Source organism: Mesoplodon densirostris, chromosome 20, assembly GCF_025265405.1.
Source record: "Mesoplodon densirostris isolate mMesDen1 chromosome 20, mMesDen1 primary haplotype, whole genome shotgun sequence".
Lineage (NCBI taxonomy): Eukaryota > Metazoa > Chordata > Mammalia > Artiodactyla > Ziphiidae > Mesoplodon > Mesoplodon densirostris.
Window position 1 is genome coordinate 27,082,443 of NC_082680.1, and position 18,440 is coordinate 27,100,882.

Consider the following 18,440-nt stretch of genomic DNA (forward strand, 5'->3'; position numbering starts at 1 on the left):
ATTCATGGGAAGAGGTAAAAATATCAACATTAACAGGAGTTTGGAAGAAGGTGATTCACACCCTCATGAGTAACTTTGAGGGGTTCAGGACTTCACTGGAGGAGGTAACTGCAGATGTGAGGGAAACAGCAGGAGAACTAGACTTCCAAGTGGAGCCTGAAGGTGGGACTGAATTGCTGCGATCTCATGATAAAGCCTCAAAGGATGAGGAATTGCTTCTTATGGATAAGCAAAGAAAGTGGTTTCTTGAAAGGGACTCGACTCAGGCTGAAGATGCTGTGAAGATTGTTGGAAAAACACCAGGGATTGGGAATATTATACAGGCTTAGTTGATAAAGCAGCAGTGGGGTTTGAGAGGATTAACTTCAACTCTGAAAGATGTTCTACTGTGGGTAAAATGCTGTCAAACAGCATTGCCTGCTCCAGAGAAATTTTTCATCCAAGAGTCAATCAGTGTGCAAACGTCACTGTTCTCTCACTTTAAGGAATTGCCACAGCTTCTTCAAAATGCTGCAGCCAGCAACATCGAGGCAGGACCCTCCACCAACCAAAAAAAGATTATGACTTGCTGAAGATTTAGACGATGGTTAGCCTTTTTAAGATTTAAAGTATTTTAAAGTAAGGTATGTACATTTTTTAGACATAATGTTATTTCACACTTAATAGGGTACAGTATACTGTGAACATAACTTTTATATGCACTTGGAAACCAAAAATCTTGTGTGCCTCACTTTGTTGCCATATTTGCTTTACGATGGTGATCTGGGACTGAACCTACAATACCTCCAAGGTATTCCTGTAGTCATACAGTGGGGTTCTATCTCAAGATCATAATGTTAGGTGAAAAAAGAAAAATGCAAAAATTATGGCACACTACTAAATATGCCTCTACTAAAATATGATCTCTGTGAAATCGAGTGTCTTTGTGTATTTAATTCACATTTGGATCGTAAATAAATACAAATTCCTAGCAAATAATAGGCACTCAATAAGTATTTTTTTAAATGAGAAAATTTTCTTTTTACTTTTTTTTTATAATGAGAAATTGTGGTTTGTTTGTTTGTTTGTTTGTTTTGCAGTATGCGGGCCTGTCACCGTTGTGGCCTCTCCCGTTGCGCAGCACAGGTTCCAATGTGCAGGCTCAGTGGCCATGGCTCACGGGCCCAGCTGCTCCGCAGCATGTGGGATCTTCCCGGACCAGGGCATGAACCCGGGTCCCCTGCATCGGCAGGCGTACTCTCAACCACTGCGCCACCAGGGAAGCCCTAAATGAGAAAATTTTATTTATAAAATCCAAGACCATGCAAAACTCAACAATATAATGTTTAGAGAACAATAATGGAATAATAAACTCCTTCACGACTTGTGGCTTCAAAACTTATTTCTAGCTTTAAAATGGACCCCAAAAGTGAGCTTACATTTTCCAAGTAACTATTTTTTGGCATAATTACTTAAAAACAGTCAAATTTCCTATCCTCCATCTTCATTCTAAGTCTTTCTTTTTTTTTAACATCTTTATTGGAGTATAATTGCTTTACAATGGTGTGTTAGTTTCTGCTGTATAACAAGGTGAATCAGCTACACATATACATATACATATATCCCCATATCTCCTCCCTCTTGCGTCTCCCTCCCAGCCTCCCTATCCCACCCCTCTAGCTGGACACAAAACACCAAACTGATCTCCCTGTGCTATGCGGCTGCTTCCCACTAGCTATCTGTTTTACGTTTGGTAGTGTATGTATGTCCATGCTACTCTCTCACTTCGTCCCAGCTTAAACTTCCCCCTCTCCGTGTCCTCCTGTCCTTTCTCTACGTCTGCATCTTTATTCCTGTCCTGCCTCTAGGTTCTTCAGAACCATTATTTTTTTTAGATTCCATATATATATGTTAGCATTCGGTATTTGTTTTTCTTTTTCTGACTTACTTCACTCTGTATGACAGCTTCTAGGTCCATCCACCTCACTACAAATAACTCAGTTTCGTTTCTTTTTATGGCTGAGTAATATTCCATTTTATATATGTGCCACATCTTATTTATCTGTTCTTCTGTCAGTGGATAATTAGGTCACTTCCATGTCCTGGCTACTGTAAATAGAGCTTCAGTGAGCACTGTGGTACATGACTCTTTTTTAATCATAGTTTTCTCAGGGTATATGCCCACTAGTGGGATTGCTGGGTCACATGGTAGTTCTATTTTTAGATTTTTACGGAACTTCCATAGTGATCTCCATAGTGGATGTACCAGTTCACATTCCCACCAACAGTGCAAGAGGGTTTCCTTTTCTCCATACCCTCTCCAGCATTTATTGTTTGTAGATTTTTTGATGATAACCATTCTGACCAATGTGAGGTGATACCTCATTGTAGTTTTGATTTGCATTTATCTAATGATTAGTGATGTTGACCATTCTTTCATGTGTTTGTTGGTAATCTGTATATCTTCCTTGGAGAAATGTCTATTTAGGTCTTCTGCCCATTTTGGGATTGGGTGTTTTTTTTTTTTTTTTTTGGATATTGAGCTGCATGAGCTGCTTGTATATTTTGGAGATTAATCCGTTGTCAGTTTCTTGGTTTGCAAACATTTTCTCCCATTCTTAGGGTTGTCTTTTCGTCTTGTTTATGGTTTCCTTTGCCGTGCAAAAGCTTTTAAGTTTCATTAGGTCTCATTTGTTTATTTTTGTTTTTACTTCCATTTCTCTAGGAGGTGGGTCAAAACGGATCTTGCTGTGATTTATGTCAAAGAGTATTCTTCCTGTGTTTTGCTCGAAGAGTTTTACACTGTCTGTCCTTACATTTAGGTCTTTAATCCATTTTGAGTTTATTTTTGTGTATGGTGTTAGGAAGTGTTCTAATTTCATTCTTTTAAATGTAGCTGTCCAGTTTTCCCAGCACCACTTATTGAAGAGGCTGTCTCTTCTCCATTGTATATTCTTGCCTCCTTTATCAAAGATAAGGTGACCAGGGGCTTCCCTGGTGGCGCAGTGGTTGAGAGTCTGCCTGCCGATGCAGGAGACACAGGTTCGAGCCCCGGTCTGGGAAGTTCCCACATGCCGCGGAGCAGCTGGGCCCGTGAGCCACAATTACTGAGCCTGCGCATCTGGAGCCTGTGCTCCGCAACAAGAGAGGCCGCGATAGTGAGAGGCCCGCGCACTGCGATGAAGAGTGGCCCCCGCTTGCCGCAACTAGAGAAGGCCCTCGCGCAGAAACGAAGACCCAACACAGCCATAAATAAAATAAGTAAATAATTAATTTAAAAAAAAAAAGATAAGGTGACCATATGTGCGTGGGTTTATCTCTGGGTTTTCTATCCTGTTTCATTGATCTATATTTCTGTTTTTGTGGCAGTACTATTTTGTCTTGATTACTGTAGCTTTGTTATTGTCTTGATTACTGTAGCTTTGTAGTATAGTCTGAAATCAGGGAGTCTGATTCCTCCAGCTCTGTTTTTTTCCCTCAAGACTGCTTTGGCTATTCAGGGTCCTTTGTGTCTCCATACAGATTTTAGGATTTTTGTCCTAGTTTTGTAAAAAATGCAATTGGTAGTTTGATAGGGATTGCATTGAATCTGTAGATTGCTTTGGGTAGTATAGTCATTTTCACAATATTGATTCTTCCAGTCCAAGCACATGGTATATATCTCTCCATCTGTTTGTATCATCTTAAATTTTTTTTATCAGTGTCTTACAGTTTTCTGCATACAGGTCTTTTGTCTCCCTGGGTAGGTTTATTCCTAGGTTTTTTTTTTTTTTTTTTCTGTTGCAATGGTAAATTGGAGTGTTTCCTTAATTTCTCTTTCAGATTCTTCATCATTAATGTATAGGAAGTGTGCAAGTACTCTTAACAGAGACCCCAATTCCAAATCCTTGAGACTCATTTTTTACAAAAGATTATTGAAAATCCTTTTTTCCTTTTCTTTTTCTTGCCCACCAAGTCCCCACATGTCTCATGAAGCCTTTAAACAATTACAAACTTTTAAAAGTTATAAGTGATCTTACAGAAGATTTTCTAAAATATTCCTGATAGTGATATTTAAAGCACCTGAACTCATAGTATTAAATATATCTATACAGTTTGATTGCATTTTATAAAGGTAGACAAGTTGATGTATGCCAGTGTATGTAGTTTTAAGTCTCATACATTATGGAAAATGGCACCATCAGGGTAGCATCTTCCTTGATAAATTATAGTCAGGGCCATCCTACCTTTGGTGTTTTTCAAGATTATAGAAGCAAAGAACTGATCTTCTGCTCATGGAGAATGAGACTCGTTATGCCCTAGAAAATATGGCATTAAATAATATCATGTTCAAAAGAGAAAATTTAGTAATCTCATTGCTCCCAGGGAACATTCATTCAGCTATTGCCTAATATGAGAAGTTGTTTGTGTTAGTGGAAGTATAAATGATAAGACTTTAATTTTTAATATTATTGATAAATTCAAGGTGAAATATGGAAGTGCCATTTTTCCCGTTTTGAGATTTAGAGACTCTTAAAAGTTTGATAAAAACTGGTGCTTAGGGCTTCCTTGGTGGCGCAGTGGTTAAGAATCCACCTGCCAATGCAGGGGACACGGGTTGAAGACCAGGTCAGGGAAGACCCCACATGCTGCAGAGCAACTAAGCCCGTGCACCAAAACTACTGAGCCCGCGCTGTAGAGCCCACGAGCCACAACTACTGAGCCCACGTGCCACATCTACTGAAGCCCACGCACTCTAGGGCCCGTGCTTTGCAACAAGAGAAGCCACTGCAATGAGAAGCCCGCGCACCACCACGAAGAGTAGCCCCTGCTCACAGCAACTAGAGAAAGCCCGCGCACAGCAACGAAGACCCAGCACAGCCAAAACTAATAAATAAATAAATAAAAATAATAAATAAAAATAAATTACTTTAAAAGAAACTGGTGCTTATATCCTTTATTTATTTATTTTTTAAATTTATGTTTGGCTGCGTTGGGTCTTCGTTGCTGCACGCAGGCTTTCTCTAGTTTCAGTGAGTGGGGGCTACTCTTCATTGTGGTGCACGGTCTTCTCATTGCAGTGGCTTCTCTTGTTGTGGAGCACTGGCTCCGGGCACGTGGGCTTCAGTAGTTGTGGCTCGTGGCCTCTAGAGTGCAGGTTTAGTAGTTGTGGTGCATGGGCTTAGTTGCTCCACGGCATATGTGATCTTCCTGGACCAGGGCTCAAACACGTGTTGCCTGCATTGGCAGGAAGGTTCTTAAGCACTGCACTGCCAGGGAAGTCCCTGGTGCTTATATCCTTGAAATGTAACTTTCTTACAACCAAAAGTTTATATACTTTAATTTACATATCCCTATCTCCCCTCATACCAGACCCTTACAACCACCATTCTGTTTTCTGTTTCTGTGAAATCAACTTTAAAACAATATTCTTCATGTAGTGATAACATACATTATATGTCTTTCTCTTTCTGGCTTATTTCAGTTAGAATAATGCCCTGCAGTTTCCTCCATGTTGTTGCAGATGACAGGATTTCCTTATTTTTAATGGCTGAATCATTACACGTGTGTATGTATGTGTGTAGATATATGTGTGTGTGTATCACATTTTCTTTATCCATTCATCCCTCCAGGGAAATTTAGTTTATTACCATATCTTGGCTATTGTGAGTAATGCTGCATTGTATATGGGATTGCAGATATCTCTTGAGATACTGATTTCATTCCCTTTGGATATATACCTAGAAGTGGTATTGCTGGATCCTATAGTAGTTCTGTTTTTAACTTTTTGAGGAACTGTTATACTGTTTTCCACAGTGGCTACACCAATTTACATTTCCTGTAACAGTGAACAGTGTTTTTCTTTTATCCGCATCCTTGCCAAAACTTACTATTTCAAGTCTGTTCTTATTTTATTTTATTTTATTTTATTTATATATTTGGCCGCATCAGGTCTTAGTTGTGGTGTGTGGGCTGTTTCTTGTGGCACGCGGGCTTCTCTCTAGTTGTGGCGTGCAGGCTGAGTAGTTGCAGCGTGCAGGCTTAGTTTTCCCGTGGCATGTGGGATCTTAGTCCTCCAACCAGGGATCAAATCTGCATCATCTGCATTGGAAGGGGGATTCTTAAACACTGGACCACCAGGGAAGTCCCTCAAGTCTTGTTGATAATAGCCATCCTAAAAGATGTGAGGTGATATCTCATTGTGGTTTTGCTAATATTTTAAAATTTATTATGATATGTATTGTCACCTAACCTATGATCTGTCTTGGAAAATGTTCTGTGTGTGCTTGAGAAGAATGTGTGTTCTGCTGCTATGGGACGGAATGTTCTGTATATATCTGTTAGGTATATTCGGTTGAAAGTGTAGTTCAAGTCCATTATTTCTTTATTGATTTTCTGTCTGCGTGATTTATCCATTGTTGAATGTGGGGTATTGAAGTCCCCTGTTATTGCATTGCTGTCTTTTTCTACCTTCAGACCTGTTAATAATAGTTTAATATGTTTAGGTGCTCCGATATTGGGTTTGTACATATTTACAATTGTAATGCCCTCTTAATAACTTGATCCCTTTATAATTGTATAATGACCTTCTTTTTCATTTATTACAGTTTACTGCTGCTAAATTTGCTTCTAGCCTTATCAGGGTTCCCTTGTATGTGATTAATATTTTTTTGTTGCTTGTTTTTGAAATTCTGTTTTTGTCTTTGATATTTGAGAGTTTGATTATAATGTGTTTATGTGAAGATCTCTTTGTGTTGAACCTATGTGGAGATCTTTGAGCCTCGTGTTATCTGTATGGCTGTATATTTCCACAGTTTTGGTAAGCTTTCAGCTCTTATTCCTTTAAATAAGTTTTCATTTCCTTTCTCCTCCTTCTTCTCCTTTCTGGGACTCCCATAATGCTAATATTGTTTTCTTTGATGGTATCCCATAATTCATGTCAATTTTCCTAACTCTTTAATTCTTATTTATTTTTTCTTTGCTGAATGATGTTGAGAGATATGTATTCAGGTTCTCAGATTTTCTTTTCTTCTGCTTGATTAAGCCTGCTTTTGAAGCTCTCTATTGCATTTTTCATTTTATTCATTATATTCTTCAGTTCTATAGTTTCTGTTTGGTATTTTTTTTTTAATCATTTATGTCGCTTTGTTGAACTTCTCACTTTGTTCACACAATTTTTTTCTGAGTTCTTGGCTTTGCATTCATGCCTGTGCATTTAAGGGAACAGTTACCTCTTCCAGCCTTTTTTGGATTGGCTTTGGTGGGGAAAGACTTTTCCTTGAAGTTGGGTACAAAGGCACTAGCTGGGTGAGGTTCAGTGTCTCTTGTGTCTGGGATACCATAGAGGCATAGTTTCTGAGTGTCTCCATCAGCTGAGATCATCTTCTGATAAAACTACAGGAGTTTTCTGTGGTCAAGACTGCAGAGGTTGTCTGAGTGGCAGTGGCAGCTAGAGCTATTGTCATCCTCAGAGGTGAAGGCTGCTGGGCTCTTTTTGTTCTACTTTTTTATTTTGGGGAGGATATTTTATTTGAGGTTATCTCTCTTGTCCCCAGGTCTGGTGTGCTGGCTGTCAGTGAAGCAGCAGAGCTGGGATCCTGGGATCAGGTGCTTTTAGAGCTACCACAGCACCTGGGTCCTGGGACAGAGATACACTTTTTATGGTGGTGGTGTTGGTATCTAAGGTGCAAGCCTGTGCATATCTCCTGTGGAACCAGGACCTTCATCTCCAGGGCTCAGGGCAGTAACTTGGGCCTTGTGTGTGTGTGTGTGTGTGTGCCCGTGCGCGCGCGTGGGTGTGTGTGTGCTGGGGAGACTAGCAGTAGCACAGGCCTTGGGATGGCAGGGCACAATGTCGGCTTTGGTTCAGGGGCAGGGTATAGTAGTAGGCTCTGGGAATGGTGGGTCAGAGTCCCAATTCTGGCCCTCCAGGGGGTAGTTGGAGATAGCAGCAGCTTGGCTCTGATGATTGCGGGTCAGTGCCAAGACTTAGAAGCCTGGGGGCAGGCACAGAGCTACTGCAGCACAGCCCAGTGATGGCAGGACAAAGCCAGGAGTTAGAACCCAGGGGTGGGTTGCAGAGCAGCCTTAGTGCCCCACCCCCTACCTGTGTAATGACAAGTCAGAGCCACACCTTATAACCCTTGGGTTGGGGCACAGAACTGCAGCAGCACAGCCCAAGGATGGCAGGTCAAAGCTGTGATTTAGGATGCACAGTGGGCAGTCACAGAACAGTAGCATGGCCCTGGTGATGGCCCATGAAAGCCTCATGTCAGGACCCAGAGATGGGGATAGAGCAGCAGCAGCTCAGTCCCAGTGATGGTGGGTCAAAGCAGCCAGTGACTTAGGACCTGGGGTCTGCAATCTGACCCTAAATGCATAAGCATCAGCAGTGCAGGCCTGGTTATTGGGAGTCAAAGCCCAGTTGAGCCCCAGAGAACAGGTACAGAGCAGCAGAAGCTCTGGTCCTGAGAGGAGACACATTTTTGTGGACTCCAGGTGGCTCTGTCAGCTGGGTTCAGTGCTAGTTAAGACTGTGGGGTCCTTGGTATCAAAGGCTGCAAATATTCATGACCTCCTTTTCCCTGTGGGGTGAAACCCCTCTGAGTGGATCCCTCCTGGTGCTAAGCTGTTCTGGATTCGGGGATGGGGTGATGCATGTAAAATGCTTCCTACATTTTTCTATGCAGCAGTCCTTGGGTTTTGAGCTCTGCAGGGTTTTGACTGCTTTTTGTTGCAGTCCAGAGCCTTCCTGGAGCTGTTTTCATTGATTTGTAGTTGTTTGTTTATTGTTTTTGTAGGAGAGATGAGCATTGGGATCCTCTAGCCCCCCACCTTGCTGACATCACCTTCTTAATAATTTTAGAAGTAAAAAACTGTCAACATCAAAAATTATAAGTAAAATTTTATTGTCTAGTGAAAGCCAAGAAATTGTCCCTGTTGTTTTTCTTAAACTGCACTATAATTACATTGATTCAAATGTTGCTGGAAATAAATAATTCACTAATAAGGATCCTCGAAGACATTTTTATCCTATAAAGATTTTCTCAATGATGATAGTTCTTAATGACACTTGACTAATATCTTTTTGCAGGATACTGGACCCATTACAGCAAAATAGATCAACAGAGTAGTCTTTGCAACTATGCCCCTAAATGCATAAGCCATTGGGGAAAAGTTTAAGAAATTCAACTGCGTTAAGAAAATTTTCATGGCGAAACCTCGATGAGCAAATTCAAAAGATTTGGGAAAATAATTTTCAGAACTCCTACCAGAGCCAAAGTGATAATTTCTTTAAAATAAAGAATTCCTAGAAATCAATAGGAAAGGGACCAATAACTCATTAGAAAAACAGGCAAAAAATATGAGCCAATGATTCACAGAATAGGAAGCACAAATGTCTCTTAAACATAATACATAAAAGAATTATAAAATAAAACACACCAAAACCCAATTTTTCACCTATCAAATTAGCAAAAATCTAAATAGTATTAATAATACTGTTGTCATATCTGTGGAGAAAATCAACCATTGCCTTTGGTATTGTAACTTTATACAGTCTCTATGTAGGCAAAATTGAGAGGAATTATCTAAATTATAAATACATACCCTCTTACCCAGAACTTTTACATCCTAGAAATGTTATATGTCATGTGTGCTAGCAAATGATGGTTAGTCGTCACAGCATTGCTGGTAAGAAGCAAAGACTACAGGCATCCTAATGTTCATTCATAGGGTGCTGATTAAATATAGAGCAGTACACTAGGTACTACTCTAAAAATGAACATGATACCTCTATATATTAACACTGAAAAATCTCCAGAATATGTATTGGGATTACGAAGATGCAGGACAGTGCATAATGATTGTGTAGAACAGGGGAAAAATTACACACATCTGCACATCCCTACTCATGTGCATAAAATTTTTAAATAAAGTGTACATATATATACAGATATATATGGCATGTATTTAAGTACAGTTATATAAAAACATATGTACTTTCATTGAATAAAATATTTCTAGAAATGTTACAGGAAACTGAATATACTTGTCATCTCCAGGGAGGAGTACTGAGTGGCTGAAGGTAGGGTTGGGAGGGTGACTTTTCTCTCTCTTCTCTTTACAAAGTTTGGAGTTTGGATAATGTAAATATATTACTTAGCCAGAAAATAAATGAAATATATATTTTAAATACCATATAAATAAAATATTAATGTGACTCCGCACAGTTTGTTCCGGGTATGTTTGGTAATTATTTTCAAAGTTGTGTTGAATACAGAAAAATTTATTGGAATCACAGAGCACTATTATTTTTTCTTTCCTTTTTTAAAGTCTGAATCGTGTTTTACACTGCAGATAGAATAAAATAAGTGGGACATGTCTTTCGGTGTTGATATATTTATTCTTTTTTTTTCTCCTCTTATTTTTTCTCCTGATATATTAGGCAAAGCAGGAACAATACTCAAACACGTGAGTGACAGCTTGTCACTGGAAAAGTTCATTGTGGGAATTTTTATGAGTTTATGACATCTTTGTTAATGAGCACTTAAAATTAACATCTTACAAGATGTTAACAGAGGGATGTAGTGAACTCCAGTGCAACTTGAGCTATGTCATATGCATGTGTTTTCAAGGTAAGGGAGGATTTCCTTTCTGTTATGCAAAATTTATTTTATTTTGCTTAGTCTGTATAGTAACTCCCATCACTGGCCTGGTCACTTTTTATCTTGCCAGTACGCTTTCACCAAGGTGAAGGAGAGGTTCTCTTGAGACCACAGAGGCAGTTTTTTACTTAGGATCCTAAAATGGTGGTTTTGTTTTCTTAGTTCACTTATAATTTCCTCCCAATTATTCTTTACTACATAACAAACTACCTCGAAGCTAAATCATTTTATGTAGCACATGATTTTCTGGGTAAGCATGTTAGGGAGAGCTGGCCTGTGTAGTTTGGTTTGGATCCAGAGCTGGGGCTGGTAGATCCATTTTGAAGATGGTTTCCTCACTGAAATGTGTGGCATCTCAATTCTCTGTGGCTTCTCTCCCCACACAGCATGTTGTCTAGGGCCTTTCTTTGTGGCTTGTGATGCCCACAGTACGGTGGTATCAGGATAGTCACTTTTATTCTGTGGCAGCTGGTTTCCAAGAGACAGAACTGAGAGCTGCCTGTCTCTTTAGGGCTGGACTGGAAACAGGCATTGAGCCACTTCGGCTAAATTCTGTTAGCCAATGAGGTCACAGAGTCTACTTAGATTCAAGGGGAGGGAACATGGACCCAAGCTGTAGATAGGAGGTGTGTCAAAGAATTTGAGGTCAATTCCTTATTTTTGAAAAACTTGGACAAGATCTTGAGGACTCTGTTGGGAACTTATTGAATGAGGTCATTCAGCTCAAACCCCAAAGTGTGCCTTCCTTCCTCCTTAGCCTGAGCTTCTGGGCCAAGTCAAAGCAATTTAACTTTCTCTATCTTGTTAGGAAATACCTGCCCAGATGGGAACTCTGAACATTGAGTCAGCCTCTGTTCTTCTTCATCCCAGCAGCCCAGTAACCTGACCCTCAGTCCCAAAGCTCTGATTCTTCTTTCCTGATAAAAAGCCTTTTAAAAACAGCTTTCTTTGTCTTCCATCTTGATATGGTAAGCAGATTGAAGTAGCCCCTGAGAACCTTGTAATGCAGTGCCCCCATCAACAGGACCAGGAGGCTTGTTTCCAATTCCTTAACAATCTTGTTGGGGCTTCCCTGGTGGCGGAGTGGTTAAGAATCTGCCTGCCAGCGCAGGGGACACGGGTTCGAGCTCTGGCCCAGGAAGATCCCACATGCCGCGGAGTAACTAAGCCCATGCGCCACAACTACTGGGCCTGTGCTCTAGAGCCCACAAGCCACAACTACTGAGCCCGCATGCCACAACTACTGAAGTCCACATGCCTAGAGCCCATGCTCCCAACAAGAGAAGCCACCGCAATGAGACGCCCGTGCACCGCAATGAAGAGTAGCCCCCAGTCGCTGTAACCAGAGAAAGCCCACGCACAGCAACGAAGACCCAATGCAGCCCAAAATAAAAATAAATAATAAAATACCTAAATTTATTTTTTAAAAAATCTTGTTATTTAACCAATGTATGGGTATGCTTTGTATCTTATTTGTGTCTGTTTCCCCAGCACCATGCAGCTTTTAAGAATATGGTCAGTGCTGGCTGTATTAGCTATGGAAATGAATGGTGATAGACAATTATTCTTTCTTTAACCTCCTATGGTCCTAACCCACCCTTTTGTCTCTTTCCCTTTTACTATGCCCTACCTGTATTTTGGCTACCTTTATATCTTATCTAGTTGATCCGAAGTCTCCCAATCGATTTCCCCGGTACCAGTCTTGCCTCCCTTCTATTCTTTCCTTCTCGTTGCAGCCGAGGTGAGCATCTGGATGTGAAAGTCTCATGAGGTGATCTCTCTGCTTGGATTCTGTAATGGCTCTGTTGCCGTAACAGCAAAGTCACATAACTTACAAGCCTCCGAGTGATTGTCCCCTGCTTTCCTCGGGCCTCATTGTGACCGAGTTCCCCGTCTCACCTGACGTTCCAACTACAGGGGCTCCTTTTGGCCCTCTAGTACGCCCTGCTTCTCCTTAACGGCAAGCCTTTCCCCATGATGATGTTCTGCTCACGGCCCTCTCCCCTTCCCTTTTTCTCTATGTCCGCTCTACAATTTCCTAAGTTCCGAATTCAAGGACAGTTCTTCCAAAGGCCTTACCTGACCCACCAAAGCTGGGTTAATTCCACTTCTGTGTGCTCCTTTTCTGCCCCCTTATTTTCCCCACAATAGGTATCATTCCATGTTACCATACTCGCTTTGCTCACTTGCTGATCTATATCTTCTCTTAGTCTGGGAGCTTGGGGGATAGAGACTGAGTTTTTTGAGTGTTACTGCCGATGCCTAGAACAGTGCCTCGTGCAGCCTGAGCCCCACATAAAGATCAGTTGTGCGAATAAGTACATCTGATGGCAGATAGGCTGTGGATCTTTGAGGAAAGCAGTTTAGCTCATTATCTTGACAACGTGATTTTTGCAGACCAGAAGCTAGCTAGCTAGCTGTTTTTTCCCTCCCCTCCTCTCTCCCCTCTGCTCTTTCTTCTCTCTCTCTCTCCCTCTCCCCCTTCCTTTCTTTCCTTTCCTTTCCTTTCCTTTTCCCTCCCTCCCTCCCTTCTTTCCTTCCTTCCATCCATCCATCCATCCATCCATGTTTTAATCTACGTGATTGAAATTTTCATATGACTGACTTCCAGATGAATGGGATGTTACTGTAATTTGTAACAACACCTTTTCATATTTATGTCAGATTTAAGCACTGGGAAATTTTTCTCTGGACCCAGATCTTTGCTTACCATCCAGATATTTTAGAACATTTTTTTTTTCTTCTGTTCTATACCTGCTATGTCATGTATTTAAGTAAGAATTCAGTATCCATCTCTTCTTCAAGAAGTGTTTTAACCCTGAATCATTCCATTTCGACTCTCATTTTCTTATGAAACATTCTTAAGTTTGTGATACACACAGTTACGTCCAGTGACAGTCATTCTTGCTTTCCCTTTTATATAATAAAATTTTAGGAGCTGGCAGTACATCTATCTTTTGGTATTTCTGTGGCGCTGGTAATACCTTAAGCCTTTATTGGGTTAAGTGGAAACTGGATTTTTACAGGAATCAGTCAAAAACTAACCTATATTAAATCATGATTTCTTATGAACATGTAAGATACAGTTGCAAAATGGACTTAGGGATTATAAGTCTCTTTAAGCAGAAACTGTATTTCTTTTTGAATGCACATATTTTTCTTTGGTTTCACATCCTTGCTTTTACACGGTCTGAACACATCTGGGACCCTTTTGGGGAGGGGTTGTTTGTTTTGTTCTTCATGCACTTGGGCTATCAGTGCTCTCAAAACAGAAATTCTTTACATAGCTACCAACTTCCATATTTTTGCCAACTCATGGAATAAGGAGAATCCTTCATTACTCCTTTAGCATACACATCCCATTGCATGTATCTTTATTTGTGGACATTTACAACATTATTGAAGTCCTTGTAGGTCAGATGGCAGTCATCTGTAAACTCTATTCTTTGATATGAGTTGTTCTGGTGAATTGGATATCCTGATTAATGAAGTTACCATTTATACCATATGTGTATCATCAGGTTTAAAAAAATACAGTACAATATCACTAGGTCTCTCCTTTCTTTTAATTCCTACATTATGACCCTTATATTTTCTGGTCCCTCAGCATTGAGTTCAGTAGCTTATTCCAAGTATGCCCTACATTACATTCATTAAGTGGATGTGCTTCTGATGATCTTCTGTGATGATTCAGAGAGTAGTATGGGTTCTAAAATTATGAATACCAATTATCATTATATCATAAAAGCTTGGAAGTGAGGGTTAGTGGAGAATTTCTGTACATTAGCTGACTCTCTGATCACTTTCCTTTTTTTTTTTCTGAATTAGTTGGAATTACTCTGGTTCGTATGCAAACTCAAATAATACTGCACTAGAAATCCCATTTGTTCTAGTGGGTTTTTTCTTTGTTTGTTTGTTTGTTTCCATGTCCCTGCACAGTTCCCAGATTCTTGCCCTGTCCTTGAAGGTTCTGTCTGCTGCCCGTTTTTCAAGCCGGGTCAGTGGCTAAGCTTATCTCCTCAGGTCCCTACATCAGCGTTGTTTCCTGTTTCCTCTGACATGTAAATGTATATATCCCTTCCAAACAGTAGTAACACGTTGAATTCCTGTAATTCACACCAGAAGCTTTCTCTTCTGTAGGAAGTGCTTTAATTAGAGGATCTCTGTACCCTAAATTTTGTCGAATGCATCTTCCTTTAAAGCAGCTTTTGTGAACTTCATTAAATCAGAGTTAGGGAAGATGTGGTCTCTGATCTTGGGCTTTGCTGAACTGCTGATTGGCTTGATGTGCTTCTTGGCGTTTTCTCTGGAATGCTGAGTGTGTTGGAGGATTCTGTCGTCTGTCTTGTTTAGTGCACTGTCGATAGGTTACCGGTCGTTACTCAGAAAGGAAATTGTCCTCTCTGTTCCACGTGTCTGAATCTTAACTGCAGGTCTGTTAGAAGTCAAGTACGTGCATTTCTGAATTCAATCTATTAATTCCTGCTCTCTGAGTACATATTTCAGGAGTATGGAAGACTATGTGGGCATGGTGGTAGATATAAACTGTGGCTATATTCATATGAATATATATTCCAAGCACTGATATAAAATTGACAGTAGAGTTTTTAAAAAGCTCCAACTGTAGGTATTGACAGTAGTTTAAAACTCCTACTGTGTTCTGGTTGGTCTCCCCAGATGGGAGACTTGTGATTGGGATACTGTTGCCAAATTGCTGTTGCTTCAGACAGCTTTATTTTTATACAAGTTGCTTTAAAAATATTTTAAAATATATACACTCTCAAACATCAAAAGCACATTTGGACTCTTTTTTTTCAAAAAGAAAATAAATTTAATGGATGCCCAAATATCTGAAGACTAACATGTTTGCCAGGATTGTGATAATGGCATTTGGACAGTGGAGGAGTTTCAGGGTGGTTGCAAATATTAAACAAGCTTCAGTCCTCTATGTGATGAAATGGGAAGAGTATTGGACCGGGAGTTAGAAGACCTGGGCTCTAGTCTGGGCTCTGCTTGAGTCTCCTCTCCCTCACTTCCTTTTCTTTTTTTACTGTTTTTAGTTGTTTTATTGAAGTTTAGTTGATTTACAGTTTTGTGTTAGTTTCAGGGTATACAGCAGAGTGATTCGGTTACGTGTGTGTGTGTGTGTATTTGTCAGATTCTTTTCCACGCTAGGTTATTATAAGATATTGAATATAGTTCCCTGTGCTCTACAGTAGGTCCTTGTTGGTTATCTGTTTTATATATACTAGTGAGTATATTTCAATCCCAACCTCCCAATTTATCCCTACCCCCTTCCCCTTTGGTAACCATAAGTTTCTTTTCTATGTCTGTGGGTCCATTTCTGGTTTGTAAATAAGTTCATTTGTATCTTTTTCTCACATCCTTTTCTTATGCACATGTTCTCATCTCTCACTGCTTCTATCTCCTTTGTGGTCCAAAGTAGCCAGACTTGAAGATATGAAATCTCATGGCCACCCTTGATTTTAACGTGGACAGTAAGCAATTAAGGCAATAAATAGGGCAGTTGGACCTTATGTTATCAGCCTGTGTAACTTCTAGGGAACAACAAACATTCAGGGCAGAAGTCACAAGGAATTAGCCACTTATTCCAGTGTCTTCAAGATGCCAACTCTGAATGTTAAGAAATCAGCGTAGTGGACCGATTTCTTTCAGGTGGGATATTGACTGTCCTTGATACCAGGAGCAGAGAGCATGCATACAAATGCAGAGACCTGTGAGAAGGTCAGTAGCTTGCGGCCTTACAGCACCTGAGCAGGAGGTCATTTGGGTTCTCAGAATCACTTGTGCAAGGTTCTTTCCTTTGACAGAACTGAAATTTTCCAATCTTGACCAGCATTCCCATTAATATGAGTCTTAGTAACAGTTTTAACTGGCCATCTATTTTAGTCATTATTTTTCTTGGTTAAGTCAGACCTGGGATATCATTCTACATAGAACAATCCAAATTAGTAAAAGGTACTTCCAAAAACATATGAGATTATCATATAAAGTGAAGTAAGTCAGAGAAGGACAGATATTATACGGTGTCACTTATATGTGGAATCTAAAAAAATGATACAAATGAAATTATCTCCAAAACAGAAAGAGACTCAGAGACACAACACAAATTTATGGTTACCAAAGGGGATAGCAGGTCGGGGCAGGGGATAAATTAGGAGTTTGGGATTAACATATGCACACTACTATATATAAAATAGGTAAACATCAGGGGCCTACTGTATAGCACAGGGAACTATACTCAATATCTTGTAATAACCTATAATGGAAAAAAATCTGAAAAAAAAAAATATATATATATATAACTGAATCACTTTGCTGTACACTTGAAACTAGCACAACATTGTAAATTAACTATACTTCAATTAAAACAGAAGCAAAGAAAAAAAAGTGTTGCTGACCATATACTGAGTGCATGTTATATACTGTATTTCAGTCAAAGGCATACATTTTAATCTCTCTGAATTTGAAGTGTTTATAATTGATGACATTTTCCAATTAAAATGGGCAAAACATTTTCTTTTAGGGGAAAATAAAATACTGGTGCATCTTGCAATCAATGATATCTAAGATTTGATGGATTATGGCAGCAGTTCCCAACCTTTTTGACATCAGGGACTGGTTTTGTAGGAGACAGTTTTTCCATGGACAGATGGACGTGGATGGCAGGGGTGGGGGGGATGGAGGGTGGGGGAGGGGAGGGGGGATGGTTCAAGCGGTAATGTGAGTGATGGGGAGCGGCAGATGAAGCTTCGCTCACTTGCCCACTGCTCACCTCCTGCTGTGCAGCCCGGTTCCTAACAGACCACGGACTGGTGAGTTGGGGACCCCTGGATTATGGTATTAACCTTTATCACCAGCCATGATATCAGTCCCTTTATTCAAGCAATATTCATAATAGAGACAGAAAACCTCCATTAATATGTTTGGGATGCTGGGCATGGAGGAATTTCGCTAAAAATAACCCTTTTACAAGTTGCAGTTGAGTGCTGAGTCGCTATCTGAGGTTGGTCCTCTGTAGTCCTTGTTTGCTTACTTTATTATCTACTAAAATGGTTTTTTTAAATGGAATTAGAAATCTCCAAGTAAATGGATTTTCCTTTTTGCAAATACACTTCTTTACAAGAAAATAGGTGTAAAGCACTTAGCCCAGAAACGGACACAGAATAAATGGCAACCATAAAGTGCCTTCTGGAAAAGAGCATTTTCTGGCTAAGTGCATGGATTTTGCATTTCCATATTTAGTCCTCTCTGAGGGTAGCCACCAGAGGCAATGAAGGGCCGAACTTGAGTGGATTAAGCCAGGGAAGAATCCATCTTATAAATGACTGGACCACTCTGATGGTGGAGATAACTAAGCTCTAAGGTATACATTAATTTTGAATTTTTCATATTGAAACATTTTCAGACTCACAATTGTGACAGTGGCAAAAACAGGTTTCCTGAATATCCTTCTTTCAGATTCCTCAAACTAACATTTTTAAGAAAAACAGTGCAATTATCAAAATCATGAAATTAGCCTTGATCCAATATTATTTTCTTCTTTTAAAAAATGTATTTATTTACTTTAACCATGTTTTTATTGAAGTATAGTTAATTTACAATGTTGTGCTACTTTCAGGTATACAGCAAGGTGATTTGGTTATACATACATGTATAAATATCTATTCTTTTTCAGATACTTTTCCATTATAGATTATTGCAAGATGTTGAACATAGTTCCCTCTGCTATACAGTAGGTCCTTGTTTATTTTATAGATCCAATATTATTTTCTAATCCAGAGTTTAGCATAT

At 39.8% G+C, this 18,440-nt stretch overlaps 1 protein-coding gene across 2 annotated transcripts in view; it reads left to right on the forward strand.

The window, feature by feature from the left end:
- UNC5D (unc-5 netrin receptor D) overlaps positions 1–18,440 on the forward strand; it is a 620,692-nt gene that overhangs the window by 129,849 nt on the left and 472,403 nt on the right. The window lies entirely within an intron of this gene.